Below are 20,000 nucleotides of genomic sequence, written 5' to 3' on the forward strand. Positions count from 1 at the left end.
GTTTTTAAAAAAGAGAAAGAGAAAGGGGAACGAGAGAGTTTATTTTTGTGTCAGTTGTAAGAGAGAGCGCGCGCGCGCGAGAGAGAGAGAGAGAGAGAGAGAGAGAGAGAGAGAGAGAGAGAGAGAGAGAGAGAGAGAGAGAGAGAGCCCATCCTCCTCTCCAGATGGTGTTTTAAACTCTGACTGAAGCTCCACAGACGCACAGAGCCATTAGAGCCAGTGGCTTCACACCACCGAGACACTGAGAAGAAGAGAAGAAGAGAAGAAGAGAAGGACAGGAAAAAGGAGGAAGGCAGAAACGGCGATAGAACAGAACAGAAGAGATCCGATCCAAATAGATCCGATCCGATTCGATCAGACGGGATGGTGGGAGCTGAAGCGGCGCAGGATGTTGAAGCTCAGCTGCTCCGGGTTCACTGAGTCGGGATTACGCGGATAAACCGAGTTTAAATCCTGATACACACCTAAAGATCCGGTTTATTTTATTAATTGATTTTTTTGTAATTATTTGTTTCATTATTTTTGGACGGATTTTCTGCAGCAGGGAAACACAAGGCGCACAGGACCGCTTTTATCCTTCTCCAACTCGGGCTGTGATTCCAGCCTCTGCGCGCACCGGGACTCCGGGTCTTTCGGGTTTTCTTCTTTTTTTTTTTTGCGGAATTATTTGCGCTTTATTGTGTCAGACGCCGCCTTCAGAGTGACAGCGTGCAGTAATGACATTCTCAGCGTTTCTTCATCCATCTGAGAAGAACGCACCGGAGTGCGCGTGTTTACTCTCATCCCATGTCCAGATTTAAAAGAAAACTTTTTTGAAAAAAGAAAAAATAAAGAAAAATATTTTTCTTATTTCGCGCACTTTCAGCGCAGAAGCTGGAGCAAGAAATCGGCATCAATACAAACAACAACAACAACAACAACAACAACAACACACAAAAGGATCATTTATACCAAAGACTGTCTTTAAGACTGAAACTCTTTCGGCTTTACTCTTTTTTTTTCTTTTTTAATACATAAACAAGAACAACTTCAATGTGAAGACTGAATACCTCTGTTTTTACCAGATTAGAAACAGTTTCGGATCCAAAGTGGGGAAAAAATCAGACTGATAAATAAATTAAAGCTATTTCTTTCCTATCCGTGAAGGAGGTTCTAATTTTTTTTCTTTTTTTCTTAATACAACATAATTTTTTTTTTTTCAAACGCCATTAAACTGAAGCGCTGTGAAGGAACTTGGAATACATTTTACTTCCTTTGACCTTCATAAAGTAAGTCAGGATTTTTCAGATCAATTTGAATAGCTGGAATAAATATAATGGTGTGTGTGTGTGTGTGTGTGTGTGTGTGTGTGTGTGTGTGTGTGTGTGTGTGTGTGTGGTTTCATTCATTCTTTAATAGCAGTGTTCATATAAATGCAGTACAAAGATACCATGATGACACATATGATGATGATGATGATGATGATGATGATTTTTATGTAAAAAAGTCAAAAATGCTTCTCCTCAATCATGAACCTTAAGCAGAGAAAAGTTGCTAAAAAACAAAACAAACGGCTTCTGATATCACAATCATCTACATAATTGTAAAAATCACATCAGGAATATTCCTCTTTGTAGACTTTCAGCTGATTTTTGTGTATTTTTTTTGTTTGTGTATTAAATTTGCTAATGTGTTGGTGTAACATTAGCTGAGATGTCATCTCTGGTGACTTCGGACCTCCACGGGAACCCAGGCTAAGGCTTTAAAGCTTCCATCATGAATGATAATTTAGAGGAGCGTAGCCTTCAAGACCATGTGTATGGTGTGTGTGGTGTAGAAGAACAAGTAGCATGTATTGTATGATGTGAACAGACTGTTTTAGCTCCTGCACTGGGATCTGACGGTGTCCTGGATATCTGTAGGAAATGCAGGAGTGTAGATGTAGATGTAGATGTGGAGTTATCATCTGGTAAACGTCTGGTTTAATAATTTGATCATGCACCATGGATGAGGAAATCAGAGATGCATTATAAGTGCACCATGAGATCCGATCCACCGATGTATAATTATATTGGTGCTGTGATTCCAGTGAAACATGAAGGATGCTGTGTCTGAGGTTGTGAACTTGGAGATGCTGATGGGGGAAAAAAAAGTTTCCATTGTATTTAGGTTAAAAGAGGAACATCAGAAAAGTCAGAATGGAATTGTATAATCTCAGGTCAGATTGCTTCTGAGACGTTTCTGCGAGCGAGAGCTTCCTGATGATCTCAGAAAGACGTCCTGTATAACGCAGACGTGATGTTGAAGGAACGTTGAAACAGCCGAAGCTGTGTGTTGCACCTGAGCTGTGAAAGATAAAAGAACGCCAGGGCTCATACGGTAAACCACAGGAACCGCAGCACTTTCTCCCACGCGGCGTCGTTCTCACTTCAAACGCCTCCTCGATCGATGCACTTTCTTCCAAATGTGCCTGTAATGTGGGGCGTTTTCATCTCGCCTGCCACTTTACTCTCCGGCGGACGCTGGTAAATTATTGAAGCGCTGACCGTGGTCCTCGTAAATAGATGGACGACTAAAGGTGAAACTGCGGCGTGACCTCAGGGCAGGTTATGAAGCTTTACCACACACACACACACACACACACACACACACACACACACACACACACACACAATCGAGAAGTACAGATAGCTTTTATTTCACTGCCACTCCATCTCCAAGTGCGTCTTCGGAAAGCCAAGCCGTTCATTACTCCGTTGCAGTGTTTATTTCATCCATCTTCCTGCCACCATTAACAGATTTATACTCCAACGTCTCAGTTAAGCATACAGAGCCGAAGATGAATGGACCATGAATTGGCAGAGCGTTCGAACTGGCCTGATTTCATGGGTTTTACAGACTGCACCGTGACATTAAGTCGTCGTCGTCCCCCCCCCCCCCAATCCCTTTTTTTTTTGACGGATGGCTGCTTCTTGCACTCAATTAACCCGATTCACTGTTCATCAGAAGCGGACATATGCTAAATATGTTAGAGTGAAGGACATATGAAGAAAGAGTGCTGCAGAACCTGAAGAGACTGTTTTTTTTTATCGAGCGGAAAAGTGCACGCAAGGACCATGGACTGGGTTCAGGAGATGTTCTGGATGTTCTGGTGATATACTTCAAGATATGCTTTAATAGATATCCTCTTACTTTGGGCGTGAAGATATTTGGAACTTCAGAGTGTCAGAATACGCCCTGCAACACTTTCTGTCTCTGTCTCTTTGTCTTTCTCAGCTTTTTGAATTATTCAGTGATCAATTTCAGCTCGATCAGAACACCGTCACAGGGACAGGTAGAAGAGGTGAAGCTCTCGTCTTGTTTCGGATACCGTGTGGATATTAATATCTCCAAAGCCTGCAGGACACAAGGACACTAAACCATCTCGAGGAAGTCAAATCGCACCAGGTTTTCCATTCCCCGAGTGTTTAGGAGAGGTCTGGGTCTGGGATTGGCCAGTTTTGTTGCAATATAGTTGGAGGAATATGTACAATAGTGCAATATAATACAGTGATAAATCTAATATATAACATGCAATAATACCAACTTCATTAGTGTTAAATAACTCAACAAGTTCTACAGATAAATCACTCTTCCTGCAGTCATTGATCCTTCATCACCCTCTGTGCAGAGCACAAAGCAGATGCAGTTCTTATAAATTATAAAACAGAAATAACACCCGTGTTGTGTACAGACACACAGGAAAGGCATCGTGGTCGTATCCGGGCGTGGTGCCGCCGAGGCCGCGGTCCTGACCTACAGCGTGTGCGTGCGGCCGCAACGCTGCTGCCGGTGGTAATTACTGTAATTTGAGAACGGCTGGTGCAGGTGGAATTTGCCGTGGCACAATTAACGCGAGGAGCAGATGGCCGTGGGCGGGAGACGAATGGATGGGAGCAAGCAGAGTCAAGATGGAGAGACAGAGAGGTGGAGGGAGGGAGAGATAGAGGACTGAACGGAGTGATGCAGTCAGGTGGTCAGCAGAACGTTCACACACCTGGACTGAAAGCTCTGACAGGTTATACAGTGTGTGATGGTTACGGCATCACCTTGTGAAATGCTTTAGGTTCGTTTTGCTCGTGTTTAATCACAGCATTTTTTTTAATACAATTTTTTTTTTTTACTATATTATAATATTAGTCTGTTTTATGAGAAAGTATAATTTGGTGACTCTCGAAGGTAAATATCAGTCTTCTTCCGAAAGCTTCCAAATGCCCAGAAAAAATATATATAAATATAAAAAATGTTAATATATATAAAATATTAAAAATGTAATAAAATAAAAAAAAAATATATATATATATATATAAATGCTAATAAAAATAATAATGAATTATGCTAACATTTTTTATATCAAATCCTTTTTTTTTAATAAAAACTATATATAAAACTCACCTTTACATGATCATTTGCACTACTTCACTTTAAATATCCTGCACAAATGATTTAGTTAGTATTAAGAGTCTTTATCTTTATTTTATTATTATAAAATTTTTCTAGTTGTTATAGTTTGTTATATGGCAAATTCCTTGTCTATGTAACCAGAAGATTCTGATTTTGATTCTGATTCTACATTGTGCAGCCGTGATACTGACACCTGGCGTGTTTTCTCCGTGTTTGCATGTATTTTAAGAACGAAAAAACACTAATCAGGCAAAATGATCAAATTAATCCTAAATATTACAGGACGGTAAAAAAAAAATGACAGGTGTTGCGGTTCTACGTTTACATGAGTTTATATGACACACTCTGGTGATTTCTAACCTCTGATATTTACCGCTTTTTTATTTGCGTTAAATGTAAAACATGAGGTTGAGTAGCTGTAAAGAGGCTGTAGTGTATCATCAGGGTGTTTAACAGTGTTACGAAGTTTAATAACACTATTATTATTATACGTCGGATAATAGCTAGTGATTTATTACCTATATAAACAGACAAAGAGGGAGGGGAAAGTGGGTGGAGCTTTTTATGCAAATATCTAAGCTGTATGTTTTCAAGAAAATTTGAGTAGACTTACTATGAGAATCTGTGTGTGTGTGTGTGTGTGTGTGTGTGTGTGTGTGTGTGTGTGTGTGTGTGTGTGTGTGTGTGTCCACGTCAACTAACTTTTCTTCCCATTCTGAGTAGGCCGGCAGATTGTACGCTTTATACACCAAACACACCATGTTTAAGGCACACACACACACACACACACACACACACACACACACACACACACACACACACGGAGGGTTGTTCCTGGCTTGCTGTTGTGTGTTAAGTGGAGATCTGGGGTCCAGGGTGAGCCCAGTGTGAGGAAATGAATCTCAGACAGTGAAAATGATTTTCATTCATACCCCGTTTTTTTTTTTTCCGCTTTCATCTGTCTGGCAGACGACGTAGAAAAAAAAAGAAAAAGCAAAAAAAGAAAGAGAGAGAAGAATACGTCTGGAAAAGTCATCTATGCTGTTCAGCAGGCAGGAGAAGATCCAGGCTGGGTGAGGCGGAGCACCAGACAGAGATCAGGAAGGCGGGTAAATCAGTTGAAGTGTAATCCGGTGCTCCTATTGGCTGTTAAGTTTTGATTGACAGCTTGGAGGAGCAGCATAGACCAATTAGAGGCCTGGAAACGGATTTGTGGACGAAGTGGACTCAGCTGTCTGTGAAGTGTACGGTGATGATGGTATCGATCGTGTGTGTGTGTGTGTGTGTGTGTGTGTGTGTGTGTGTGTGTGTGTGTGTGTGTGCGCTTTGGAAAGCATGGCCCAAGCAGTAGTTTACCTGGTTATAGTAAACCGGTTTGAACTGGTTAAAGAGTCAGAGGAAAAGTTTGATAACGTACAGATGTTCAGTGTGCAGCTTTGACCTGGTTTGTCCTTCAGAATGGTGGGAAAGTGTGCGTGCAGCGCGCCGTGTCCACGCCGCAGCACATGTGTTTGGCATTAGTGTGACACGCCGGCTCCTCCAGGGAGCGAGGGAATGTCAGAGTGATGCAGCTCCCAAACATCTGGAGTAAGGAGAAAGGAGAAACGCCGACGCCAGTGTGGGAGCTGAGAGCTTCGATCGCAGAGGAAACCACATCATGCTCAAAACGCCTCACTCCATCCTTCCATGTCTATCCGTTTCTGTGTGTGTGTGTGTGTGTGTGTGTGTGTGTGTGTGTGTGTGTGTGTGTGTGTGTGTGTGTGCATCCATCTGTGATTCATCACGTCAACCACGATGAAACCCGATCGTAATCAATAAGATGCTACACGAGAGCTGATCCAAGACGTCCAAAAATCTCCAAACCTTCTGCTCAGATCCGTTTTAAAACTGCATCTTCTACACTTCATCTACAAATGTTCTTTGAAAAAAACATTGTGTTGGTACTTTACTTGTTCTTCAAAAGTGCATAATTAGTTCTTCAGTGGTTTTCCGGGTGATAAAAGTACCAAACTGTCCACCACGCTCAGAAGTTCTTCTCGGACAAAAATGTCTACTTTGTGAAACCGAAGTGTCTACTCTTCTAAACTTCATCTTCAGCAGTTTGTCCAGACGTTTTTACAAAGGTCTTCATGTGGTGGTCTGCATTGGTTCCCAGGCAGTGCTTCAGGGGTTCTTTAGCTGTTCCTCAGCAGTTCTTAAACAGTTCGTAGGTGGTTCTTCAGCAGTTCTTTAGCGATTCTTTGTGGGTTCTTCAAAGGTTCTGCGTTCCTGGTGTTACAAAATGTTAATCGTACTATCGTTCTATGTGACTCCTTGCAAAACCACACTCTAACGTTTCTCTCTGAAGACTCTCGTCTCTCAACGCTGCTCAGTTTCGTTCTCCCCGAGCAGGAGCATCGTAAACTTTATGCTAATGCTCCTGCATGGTGAAAGAGAGATAAGCGAATGATTCAGAGAGACGCAGGATGAGTTGTCAGCACGGGTCGAGGCGCGGCGGAAACATCTGGAATAATCCGTGCTTGGTAGCAGCTTCTCTCTTAATCAAATGGAGGGAAGTTTATAGTTCTGCTCTCTCACTGATAAAGAGCCTCACTCTCTCTCTTCATTCTCTCTCAGCCTCGCACGCCCGCAGGCAGGCAGGCAGGCAGTTATCAAAGGGGCCGGAGCAGTGATAATTCCAGATGGAGCTCAGTTATTAAACATTCACACACACACACACACACACACACACACACACACACACACACACATACACACACAAATGTAGACATAATTCCACACACTGAATCATGACGATGAGGCTCGGTGTTCTGTCTCTCCCTCTGTCTCTTAATTTCTCTCTTTCTCTTTCTTATTCTCTCTCTCTCTCTCTCTCTCTCTCTCTCTCTCTCTCTCTCTCTCTCTCTCACTCTCTCTCTCTCTCTCTCTCTCTGTCTTACTTTCTCTACCTTTTTCTGTCTCTTACTCTCCTTTATCTCTCTCTCTGTCTGTCTGTCTGTCTGTCTGTCTGTCTGTCTGTCTGTCTGTCTGTCTGTCTGTCTGTCTGTGTCTCCGTCTCGTAATTTCGGTTTTCTGTCTCTATTTCTCTTTCTTTCACAACTTTATTCTCTCTCTCTCTTCTCTCTCTTTCTCGCTTTCTTTCTCTACCTCTCTCTGTTTGTCTATCTGTTTCTCTGTCTGTCTATCTCTTAACTTTTCTTAACCCTTTCTTTCTCCCTATTTCTTTTCCTTTCTCAACCTTATTCTCTCTTTCTCTTTCTACCTATATATGTCTGTCTGTCTGTCTGTCTGTCTGTCTGTCTGTCTGTCTGTCTGTCTGTCTGTCTGTTTGTCTCTCTCTATCCCTCTCTGCATCTATCTTTCAGTCTGTCTGTCTGCCCCTTTGTCTTTTTCGCTCTCTCTTTCTCTCTCTCTCCCTCTTTTCAGCCCATGTTGTCTTCCTTTTCTCGATTATCACATTTTTTCTCCTACTTGTGCTGTCCCTTTTGCTTTGTTTTATCTCTTTTCCGTCTTTCCATGTCTCTTTCTGTCTCTCTCCCTTTCTCTCTCTCTCTCTCTCTCTCTCTCTCTCTCTCTCTCTCTCTCTCTCTCTCTCTCTCTCTCCATCGTGCGTTTGTGCAAATTAAACGCCGTTATCAGGTGGAAACAGAAGTGCGATCCCGTCATCCCTCGCACGGATCTGAGCCGAGCTCTGCCCCATCCGCACTCTAACACACTCTAATCTGCAGCGCGCGACTCTTTCAGAACTGATAACGCATTGTTCCTTCATTCAGAGCATAGCTGAAGGACATTCGCTTTTTCCCCCCTAAAAAAAAAAAAAAAAGGAAAGACTGGTTCCTGCAGCGCTCTTCTGGAATCTTCTGCAAAACGATTCTCCACAAAAAAACACACCAAATTCACTTCTTCTACATCGACCCATCTGGGATTGGTTTGCCGTCGACTGTCACAAGTCCATCAAATGTGAATGAGTCAGACGAGAGACGGAAAGATGGACACTGAGTCCATCAAGAACAGGGAGGAGAAATGAGAGGAAAAAATTAAGAGCCAGATGAGAGGAAGAGAAATGAGCTGGAAGTAAATGACTGAATGAGGGATGAGTGAAATGGATAATATATACATTCACACATTCAGAGGTTCTTTGGGAGTCTTTAGGTGGTTCTTCAGAGGTTCTTTCAGTGGTTCTTAGGTGGTTCTTTACCACTAATTTTAGTGGTTCTTATGTGATTCTTTACTAGATCTTCAGTTGTTTTTTACCATTTTTTCTGTGTGTGTGAACACAGACACACACCCACACACACAAACACCTTCTGAATCACCCCATTATTTTAACTGTTAATCAAAAATCTCTTTGTGGTGGGTGTTTGTGTGTGTGTGTGTGTGTGTGTGTGTGTGTGTGTGTGTGTGTGTGTGTGTGTGTGTGTGTGTGTGTGTGCGTGTGTGCGTGTGTGTGTGTGAATGGTTATTTTTTCGAAGAGAGCAGTAAAGAACGGCTCTCTGCAGTTAAGAAGCAAAACATCATGTAACACACAGCTGCTCTGTGTGTGTGTGTGTGTGTGTGTGTGTGTGTGTGTGTGTGTGTGTGTGTGTGTGTGTGTGTGGTGTGTGTGTGTCAGAATAGGGGAGCAGATTTCAGTCTTTTGTGCTTCATAAATCAGGAAGCCGCGATGACGCAAGAGGCAGAGCAAACACGAGCAACACTGGACTGCAGCTGGACTGAGAGAGCGAGAACGAGAGAAAGAGAGAGAAAGATAGAGGGAGAGCATGAGGGATGTAGGGATAAAATGCGGAGGAAGAACAGCTGTCAGAACCTGCATCGCACACCTGTCACACAGGAAGTGAGGCCATGGTAAGGCCACTGTTTCCTGGATACGGCTCCTGGGCGACACTCTTGGGAGATAGAGACAGACAGAACGAACACACACACACACACACACACACACACACACACACACACACACAATTTTAATGTATGAGAACCATCAGAAAACTTGAAGTGACCAGGAAGTGACATCACAGTGAGTGACATGACAGATGGTCAACGTCCATATGCTGAACCGAGCGCAATGTATTTTGTGTGTGTGTGTGTGTGTGTGTGTGTGTGTGATGAGCGCAGCGCGTTTTGCTTGGCACACACTCCTCTTTGTTTGTCAGGATTGTGAAGGCGGTTCCTCTGGAGGGCCTCGTTCCTAATTCCCAAGCCGCCCCTCTCGCTGCCTGTGTGCAATTAACAGAGTAATTAAAAGCTTGATGAGCTAATTGGTGTTGGTGAAGCTGCAGGTGTTTTGATTGGGGAGCTTGTTTGTGGAAGAGCGCAGCGTAAACACAATCCAATTGACTCTAATTTTTGGCAACGGTTTTCCCCATAATTTAGGTAACTCGGGCTTTCGGAGTGAAGTCGGGCCGAATCTACAGATCAAACTTCATCCATCTGAATTTCAGCACTTTCACGATCGGACAGCTACAGAATATTACAAATATTTTAATATTAAAATATTACCTATTTTATCAATAATCCACGATCCATACATTTACACACTCGGAGGTTCTTCAGCAGTTTTTCAGAGGTTCTTCAGTGGTTCTCAGGTAGTTCTTCAGCTGTTTTTAAAGAGGTTCTTCAATGGTTATATAATGGTTACCTCTTGAGAAAATGTATGTTTGTATTATGTTTTTCATTTGTCTTCTTGAATGCTGCCTTCGGGAAACAAATAAAGATGAACCGAATTGGTCCTCAGCTGGTTCTTCAGCAGTTCTTCAGCAGTTTTTCAGAGGTTTTTCAATGGTTGTCAGGTGGTTCATTAGCAGAATTTTTTAAGTTTGTCAATAGTTACCTCATGGACAATCATGTTTGTATTATGTGTTTGAGTTGTCTAATGCTTTATGTGATATTCTTGTATGCTGCAAAGAAATTGCCTTTGGAGAATAAATAAAGATGAACTGAACCGAACTGGTCCTTAGCCGGTTCTTTGGCAGTTCTGCTGCAGTTTTTCAGAGGTTCTTTAAATGCTTCTCAGGCGGTTCTTCAGCAGTTATTTTAGTGGTTCTTAACTGTTTTTTCGGCAGCGCTTCAGCAATTTTTTAAGCACTTCTTCAACAATTCTTCTTCCACAGTTCTTTAGTGGTTCATCAGCAGCAGCACCGTTTAGCAACAAAACGTACGCAAACTAAATTTACGGAGCAACACAGGAGCATTGAGACTGGATTTAGACTGTACAACAGTCTGCAACAATTTTTAAGACCACAAGTTGCATTAAATCACTTATCACTGCATACCACAACAACGATAAACTGTAATGAAAGGACATTCAGTGATGAGGATGAGGCTCCCTCTTGAGTCTGGTTCCTCTCAAGGTTTCTGCCATCTCAGGGATTTCACCACACATTTCACCAAACATACATTCTTTAAATACCATTTTATCTCCATAAAGCTGCTTTAAGACAATGTGCATTGTTAAAAGCGCTCTAAAAATAAAAGTGAATTGAATTGGCATGTGATGGCACCAGTGAGCGCATCTTGCCAAGCCCTCACCCCTTACTTATTTCAATTATTCACATGTTTTTCTGCTGAAGTTTACATACAGTATATGTTTACCTACATGAATTAATTTTGCAATGATTATTAAACACGTTAAAGCTTTTTAATGGAAGGTTGCGAATGATTTGTATGGTTTGGAGGGGGTGAAGCATTGTGGTGGAAAGGCGGAGCCATTAGTGAGGTGGGGGAGGGGGACAAAACAAATTTCACCTGGGGTGCAAAAAGGATAGAAACGACCCTGATCATTAGTTCTTAGGCAGTTGTTCAACAGTTCCTCACAGGTTCTGCAGAGATCTTAACGGAATTTTAAATCATACTCGAATATTTCTTCACGTGATTTATGACTTCTGCCATATCCACACACTCTAACACATTCTAGCACACTCTACTCGCACACACACACACTTCTGAATCATCTCATTTTTGAAACCCCTTGGCTATTTTCAGCCATCCAGCAAACAAGCTGAGTGAAGGAATAAACAGGAAGTAGCACTAATTCAACCAATACGCCTCCACAACATCTACAGACTCCTTCCTGGAACTGTACACTCTGGACAGCGGTCGTCCTCAAGACCATCTTCCCATCCCTGCAGCAGAATCAGAGCTCCTGCAAGGTCTTATCTCTTTATACATCACTCCTGGTGATTAATTAGCATGTAAGTTCTCAAGGTGCGGTTCTTCTTCTTGTTTTTTCTTCTGACCAAAGGGAAAGCTTGATAAGGATGAGTTCCTGGAGGGTCGCTTCTTAGTGATGATCAGTAATTAATGGATTTGGAGCAAAATCTGTTACCTTTAGATACCAGCAGAAGCTATGAGTCTATGGATCGAAACAATGCAGATTAGCATGTTCATACTGTGAAGAGATCTAGTGTAGAGATGAATTGCTTTTGGTGTCACTCTGCACATCCTTTTTCTTCTTGGCATTCACGTTCTTAATTGCAGAGCATTTCCATCTTTTGACCCTGACACTCTGACAGCGGTACACGCTTCATCTCCTTCCTTTTTTCCCTTTTGTCTTTTGTGCTTTGTTCCTCATCCTCGGGTGCTTGCTTCAGGTCTGTGCCTTCACATCGTCCAACTCTCATCGTGTGTGTGTGTGTGTGTGTGTGTGTGTGTGTTTGGCAGATGTGTCGGTGTGCCTGCGGTACTGTCAGTCCCCAGGTGGCTGCTGGGCTGTGTGTGTGTGTGTGTGTGTGTGTGTGTGTGTGTGTGTGTGTGTGTGTGGCAGTTATTGATGCTCAGGTGTGCAAGAGCTCTTAAACGGAGCCTCTGAATGGTGGTCTTGAAATCGTACACAAGCTCCACACACAGTGAACACATTCGGCGAGAAAACACACACACACACACACACACACACACACACACACACACACACACACACACACACACACACAGGTCCAGGTCAGAGTAAGCAATGTGTGTGCGAGAGGGTGGTGTGAAACAGTGTGAGATTGTACTCTGAAAGCTCAGAACACATTACAGGTATTTTCGGTTCACATCAGGACAAGCCTGAAAAAACAACGGCTCACTGTGTGTGTTTGTGTGTGAGAGAGTGTTTGAGAGTGTGTGTTTGCGTAGCGTGTCTTCCACCACGTCCGTAGCGAGTGCCCAGTGCCGTTCTAACACTCTCCAGATGGACCCGGAGCTTCAGGGAGCTGTTCTTGGCACGGCCGTCCTCGGCTGAATGTCACAAATACTTTCCTTTATTTAGGAACGAGTCGGCTGGAGGGAGGCGGGGCGCTGGAGTTTGGAAAGAGGGCGAATGACATGCATACACAACATCTGGATTTTATTAGGAGCTGCTGGGAAAAAAATCAGAAAAGGAAGTTTTCTCTCTGTCTCTCGAACCTTTTTCGGGGAGAGCTGGACTCGGTGCGGCTGCCTCACAGCCGACCCTGCAGGGGAACAGATGGTGGAGACAACCATCAGACACGACGCAGGGAAAGAGGCATGGGAGAAGTTTTTTTGGTGGGAGATTAGGCACACGGATTTCTAAATTTGATATCATTTTATTTGCATAAATGTTTGACACCATTTTGTTTTCTAGAAAAGTAACTCACCATGGCGAATTTTTCCTCTACGTCATTGAAAAACAAATCCGAAAAATATTTTTCATCGTATCCTTTTAAACACCGTTGTCACTAAACATGCCTCTTTACAGCTTCAGTAGATCCTTCAGACCCAATTTATGGCCTTCTCCATCCCTCCTTCCAACTCTTTTAGGGTTCCACGCCTCTTTGGATTTTTACTACAATTTTAATAAAAAGCACATTTTGACAACATGTGTATAAATGATTAATCCTCCCATGCTAACACTGCATCGGTGGAAGTGCGATTGTTTTCTCTCTGTTCCGTCTCACCATCGCTTCCCGGTGCATTGTGGGTTCTGGCAGGGTTCCTCACGCTGGCCCCTGTGTCCCACCATAGCGCCGTCTGACATTTGCACTGCTCTGCGTGACCTCGGCATTTTTTCTCACACACGTCGCCGTCTCAGAGGCTCTGGTTCACACACATTCTCTCTCGCTTTTTCTCTCTCTCTTTCTTTCCCTCTCTGGGGTCTGTTCGGCTTTTTGATTTAGCATTTATTGCTATCTTGATGTTTATTTTTTCGCTAAACATATTTGCTCAGCTGAGCTCGGTGGCCCGGTCTCACAGCATGCAGATGTCCCTCCCTCCCTCCCCCCCCCCTCCTGCTATATCGTTCGACAAGATCTGCAGCTGGAGATAAAATCCACGACACAATCACGCTCATGGGTAAATAAACCTACAAATAAAGCTTCCATACGGATCTCTGTAATGGATACAGAAGCTTCATTTTAGCTTAAGTGATTCATCTCGTCAAGCACAATGGTACGATTGTCAGGGTAGGCATAGAAGCATCATCATGGAAATGCTGATCGATTGGCATTTCTTTATTTAAATGCTACTCGCAAGGTTAGCAAGGAACGATTTGAGAAGGGATTCTGGAATCCAGAAGATAGCAATGAAGAAGAGTATCAGCCAGAAGATGTGAGGTCCACTTTGAACGTCTACTAGCATAAAGAAAGTAAGAAATACTCATCACATATACATTACAGCACCGTGAGCTTCTTTCAGCTTGTTAGCCACGATACAGTGTCCCCGGAGAAGAGTAGAAGGTTAAGTACCTTGTTCAAGGGCCCAACAGTGGCAGCTTGGTGGATCGAGGGCTTGAACCTTCAAATATTTCAATCAAAGCTTTAATAATTCTATTAATTACTGTTAATAATTAAAATGGTCCCCCATTTGGTATGGTGAATGGTTAAAAAAAAGAGATTGCCTTGGAGGACACCAATGCAGAAGAGCACCAATGTGGGAAAAATTTTGTACTTCTGATCAGAGAATTCTAATCGCACCACCATTAAGCTGCCACTGCTGGGTCCTTGAACAAGGCCCATAACCATCCTTTTTGCTCGGCTGTAGAACTGAGATAACTGCTCTGGAAAAGGGCGTCTGCCAAATGTAAATGTAAATGCAATGCAGCCTCCTGAGCTATAGTGAGTTTGTAGTCAGTATATGTGTCAGTCAGAGAATGGTTAAGCAGCCAGGGGGGTGTGGATAGGAAGAATAGGTTCAGGGGTTCCCGGTGTCGGCCAGGCGGACGACTGAGATCCTGCTGTTTTGATGTGCTGCCCGTGTTTGTGTGGCATGACGGGGAGCAGATGTGGAAAGGCAGGCGGTCGGGCACAGTGCCAGAGCAGCTGGAAGAATTTAAAAACAACAGCATTCCTAGAGACTGGGGGAATTACAGAGCACGGGAGAGCGAGCAAGCAAGAGGGGGAAAGGAATAGAGAGAGAGAGGGAGGAAAAGAGGAAGAGAGTGAGGGAGGGGGATAAGAGAACACATATGGCAAGAGGGGAAAGAGACGGCAAGAAAGACAGGCAGTAGAAGCTTTCTTTGTGTGGAAGTCAAAGGTACAGAACATTGCACAGAGCGAGTGTGGAAGCCGATGGGAGCCAGTGGCAGCACAAACAACACACACACACACACACACACACACACACGGTGTAAAGAAAAAAGTATCCCTCTTTTCTAAAAGCCTTGTCATTACACAATGGTTTCTGTTGCTGCTTCAGTAAAAGCACATGTCTACCGAACTATAAAAGCTCCACAAATAGCTCGGAATTACAAACTGAGGAACATCAAATTGGTCCGTTTTAGCTGCCAAATAACTGTGGGTTTCCTCCGTAGTGGCCCGATAGACGGCTTGACGGGCCTGACAAAGTGGCGTAACGTCATTAGCGGAGAATTATACACACAGCTATGGAACTCCAGGAGGTCCATTACAAACTCATCACACCCGGAGTAGATCCATTCAGCTTATTGATCTCACAGTGTGACTTCTCTTTAGAAGTGTGTGTGTGTGTGTGTGTGTGTGTGGTTCTGAGACGGAGAGTGGATGTGTGAGCAGCAGGTTTGGTTGGGTCGGATCCAACCTGGCTAATCGAAATAAGCTGGATTCTTGTTTATGGGATGCTGTTACATGCTGGAATCAGATGTTTCAAGGAGATGATTGACAGCTTGGGCCAGATGCTTAGACTGTCTGAAGAGTGAGGTACTTGATCATCATCTCTCTCTCGATCATGGTGAGAGTTTTCCTGTCCTTAGTCAGAGCACAGATGGTTCCAGATGGGGTTTATACATCGTGGACGTATTAAAGTCTACAGAGCAGTGTGTGTTTTTTTGTCCTTTAGCTGGACAGATTAAACAGCTGTCTGTAATCCCACAGAAGATCCTCATGAGCAAGAAGCAAAAGCAGGACATATGACTCTCTCTTTTTCTGTTTTTTAACTCCTCAACTAGCTCAGGGTCTTTTAGGTGAAGCTTGGACACTCTCGGAGTCCCCCAGGACACAATGCAGCGGTTGCCAATAGAGATGAGGAGGTTCAGGATCCCCTTAGGAGCAAATTAGGTTCTGATTAAGGGCTGTGTTTCAAACAGGATGCTTTGCAGCATCATATACACACAGCAGAAAATGTCCCTCAGGAATCGGGTGACTTCCAGGTCCTGGTGTACAGTACCAGATTGATTTATTATTTAGTTTTGGTTGCGTTTAGCTAAACCACTTCAGGACTAAATGAATTATTGTCCTCCTAGCTCAAAGGCAACCAGGCATATCAGTGGCAGAACTACTCAGTTCAGTTCTGATCCAAATTTATGCCTTCATCTGTGTGAGTGTCTGATTCTTTCTCTGGTGATGTAGCACGGGCTTGACTTGGGTGACAGATGGACACCGAGGTCTGTCTTTACCTGCCTACATTTGGCCATGGCACAGAGCCCCACACACCCCTCTGCTCCACACACACACACTGTATGCTCTGGCCTGGGGCTATTTTTGTCAGCAAGGGCATTAACTCTAACACCTGTTCTGTTTATTGCTCAGGGGCATTGGTCATGTTCTTAATAAATGCACTGCTAACAGGGACCACAATCTCATGGGTAGGATCTGGAGTAGAAAAGATTGACAACTTGGCACCATCAACCGTTAAGCTTGTATCCTTTGGTCCTTTGATTTACAAACTGTGGCTTCAACTGTTAGGTGATATTGGGCATCCTACAATTGTTTTTACAAGGGACATCGACCAAGCAACTTCCAATAACCATCACTGTTCATTAGATACCAACATTATTTTATGAACCTTCATCAAATATCATCAACAAACACCAAAACATATCTATCAAACAACCAACTGCAGTTAACATGGACGATTGACACTTTATTTACATTTACGGCATTTGGCAGAGCGACTTACAATTATCTGATTCATACAACTGAGCAGCTGAAGGTTAAGGCCCTTGCTCAAGGGCCCAGCAGTGGCAGTTTAGTTGCGGTTGGACTTGAACTCATGACCTTCTGATCAGAAGTCTAACATCTTAACCATTAAGCTATCAACACCTATCAACATCAAGCAACCCTGCATCCTGAGGTTCTGCAGTTCCAACCTTATTCAAGAGATCATATGTGAAAATCAACTTTTCATTAGATGGTTTGAACCAAACTGCTCTGGAAGAGGAATATCCGAAAGAGGATTTATAGAGTTCTCCAGACCAATTGTGAATTGTGGAACCTTGCTTTCCATCTTTACTTTCCTGATTTTTATTGGAAGACACTAATGTTCAGATTTGTGTATTATGGGGACTGACAGTGAGCACTGAGCAGTTTCGGTTTGGAGAACCTAGAGTGGTCTTGCAGTAGCCTGTTCCAGTCCAGTGCACTTTCCCTGTTTATGCACACCTGAGTCGACTTGCAAGCGGCCTTATAATTACCTGCTGAGTTAAAACAGGTGTGTTAGACCAAAGCAAATACGCAGCACAGGAGATGCAAGGCATCGCTCGATTATCGAGCTGAAAACCTGTGGTAGCAAATAATTTGGCAAAAAACCCCACTGATGGAGCGTAGAGTGCCCCCTGTCTGGTTGCCTGCAGGAGTCGTTCTTTTGTGCCTTTTGAGCTCTGCAGCTGTTGTCCCAGTAAGGTCGAGCACTAATTATCTGCCTGTTAGCAGTTTGGCTGTGACCCTGTATGTTTGGTTATTTTTGCACTTGACAGTTCTGCTGAAAGGAAATCAGGCCTGGAAAATGATGGGGGAGGATCTTTCTGAACCTGGTCTGGACAACCACACTGTCCAGGCATGTGTTTGAGCGTTTGAGCATGTGTGTGTGTGTGTGTGTGTGTGTGTGAAGGGTTTGTTGGAGGCCTTGCTGGCCCAGTGGAAGGTGACAGGCGAATGGAGTAGAAGGCAGCTGATCCACAGTGAGTGACAGGCCCGAGACAAGAGGCGCCTGAAAGAGAGCCTGCTGCTCGACACATGCTCATGGAGACTCTCACAGACACATACATATAATTACACCCACTTGTGAACACACACCATCATTTGCACACTTTATCAAGTATGCATAGTGTCTCGGGATTGTGCATCACACTGATTTAATGCACAAGCATATAGTAGACTTGAAAACCATACAAAGACCTGTCAGTTTATGAGCTCTGACAGCAATCCCATCTGTGTAAACGGTTCTCCTTTAATGAGTTTTAAATCTGCTCCCCTCTTGAATCTGGACTCGTGAACAATCTCAGCCAGGTCTCTTAACTAGATTTACATGCTGACAGACTGAAAGTTACATGGAGATACTCTTTCAGAGGCTGGTCTGTGTGTGAGGTGGTGGATGTGGAGACGGGGGTCAGAAGGACAAACTGACAGAAGGAGAAGCTGCCCTTTTGCCCTCTGGAAAATAGGTGATAGCACCTGACCGGTGTCGACAGAGTGATTGAGCGAGTATTGGATTGTTTGAAAGATGGAGAAGGGTTAAAAAGAGGAGGAACAAGCAGGGAGCAGGTGCAAAGATGTCTTTTGGAGTCTGATAACAGTAGGCTGTTTGTACAGGGTTTTTTTTACCTTGATTTACCCCAATGTCTCTACCCTGTCCCTTTGCTGATGACTGGCTTTGGAGGTTCAAGCTGCCCACATGTGGTTTTGCCATGGCACATGTAGCCACTCGCTTCATTATCAGAAGTTCTCTTTAAGCCAGGGATCCTCATGTGATGCAGCAGCTAATCGAAATTGAATGTTAGGATGTAATACGATGTAAAATACATCATATTTGACATCCTATTCGGGAAAATGGATATGTGAAGAAAATAAATGTACTGTGCTGTTATTTACATGTGAAAAATAAAGGCTCTTCTTCTGAATCTTCCTCTTCAAATTGTAAGGCAAGCATCTGGGAGTTTGGAAAAGAAGTTTCATAATGGATGTAGATTCTTTGATGTACTGTTTGTGGACTCTATAATGGTTAGAGGTTATAGATATAACGATAAAAGGTAAATGTTCTGATTGGAGATGTTCCTCTTGTAAGTGATGTAGACCTCTGTAGGAGTGTTTATGATAATGTTAGAAGAGGTTCTGAAAAGGTATAGACTCCATGAGGGATGTACATTATTTGACTCTATGACAAAGCCAGTATGATGGGGAGGTGGTAGCTTAGTGGTCATTGGCAAATCCCAGCACCAACAAGCTGCCATTGGTGGGTCTTTGATCAAAGCTCCTCTAACAAATGCTATAATTGGGACCTCTAACAAATGCTAATGATGTAAATGGTAATGTAAGGTAGATGATGGAGATAGCCTCTTGTGACAGGTGTAGACTCTGAAGGAGGTTCTATGATGATGTTAGAGTATGTTCTAAACAGGTGATGGATGTAGATTTGTTTAAGGCACTGGGTGTAGACTCTATGACAAAGCTAATATGATAGAAGGTAAATGATGGTGATGACCTCCATCATCTCATCTGCAGTAGACGCTGCAGAAGGGTCTTTGATGGGTGTTCTGAGGAGGCGTTCGGATCTCCGCTCCAGTGTGCACGGTGAAGAATGTTGTCCCACCAAGTGCATCAACTGACTGCCTGTGTTTTATAAGAAGGATGGAGGTAGAGTCTTTGATGCTCCACACAATGGCAGATCCCAGATGTAGATGCAGTACATGTGAGAGCCTCTATAATGAAGATGGACTTGTTGTTGAAGCGTTGTTCTGTCCTAGTTGTGATGGATGGTTCTCCTCTGATCTTGTACTGATCTGTATCATAGAGTTAAACTGGGATAATGATGTATACGACATAATGGATGTATTTATTTCGCCCCTTTGGTGGATGTAGAAATGTGATGGATGGACATACACTGTGCTGGAGAGCTACTCTGTAACTAAGGTGTGTTTTTGTAATGGATATAAACCCTGTGATGGACAGCAGCAGATCCAGCTGCACTTGTTACTGACAGTCAAGCTCCTGTGAGGGACGGTGGGAGGGGGGGGGGGTAGTTTCAGGAGCAGGGCAGAGGGTGGAGGACACTGATGGCAATGCAAGGACTTGCTGGGGTCCAGTGAGGGAATCCGTCAGCAGCAGCTGAGCAGGAGAACAGGTGGTACGCAATGTTTCCAACACAAGCAAAACGTATTTTCTCGCAGTGCCTTGACACGCTCTGCATATCCATCCGGCTGTGCCTCCAAACCTATAAAACACATTACGGGCTCAAG

The 20,000-nt window shown here is 43.5% G+C and overlaps 1 protein-coding gene across 5 annotated transcripts in view; it reads left to right on the forward strand.

Annotated features, from left to right (window-relative positions):
• cbfa2t3 (CBFA2/RUNX1 partner transcriptional co-repressor 3) overlaps positions 1 to 20,000 on the forward strand; it is a 47,517-nt gene that overhangs the window by 9,684 nt on the left and 17,833 nt on the right. Inside the window, exon 1 of one of the 5 annotated variants that reach the window (XM_083550114.1) lies at positions 161 to 1,268. The exons of 3 other annotated variants lie outside the window; for them this stretch is intronic. The gene's annotated coding sequence lies outside the window, so the exon portion shown is untranslated. Of the gene's footprint in view, positions 1 to 160; positions 1,269 to 20,000 lie in introns of those variants that run through there. One more of the 5 variants, XM_083550113.1, reaches the window with a different exon arrangement.

Source organism: Silurus aristotelis (assembly GCF_946808225.1).
Source record: "Silurus aristotelis genome assembly, chromosome: 9".
In the NCBI taxonomy this organism is placed as follows: domain Eukaryota; kingdom Metazoa; phylum Chordata; class Actinopteri; order Siluriformes; family Siluridae; genus Silurus; species Silurus aristotelis.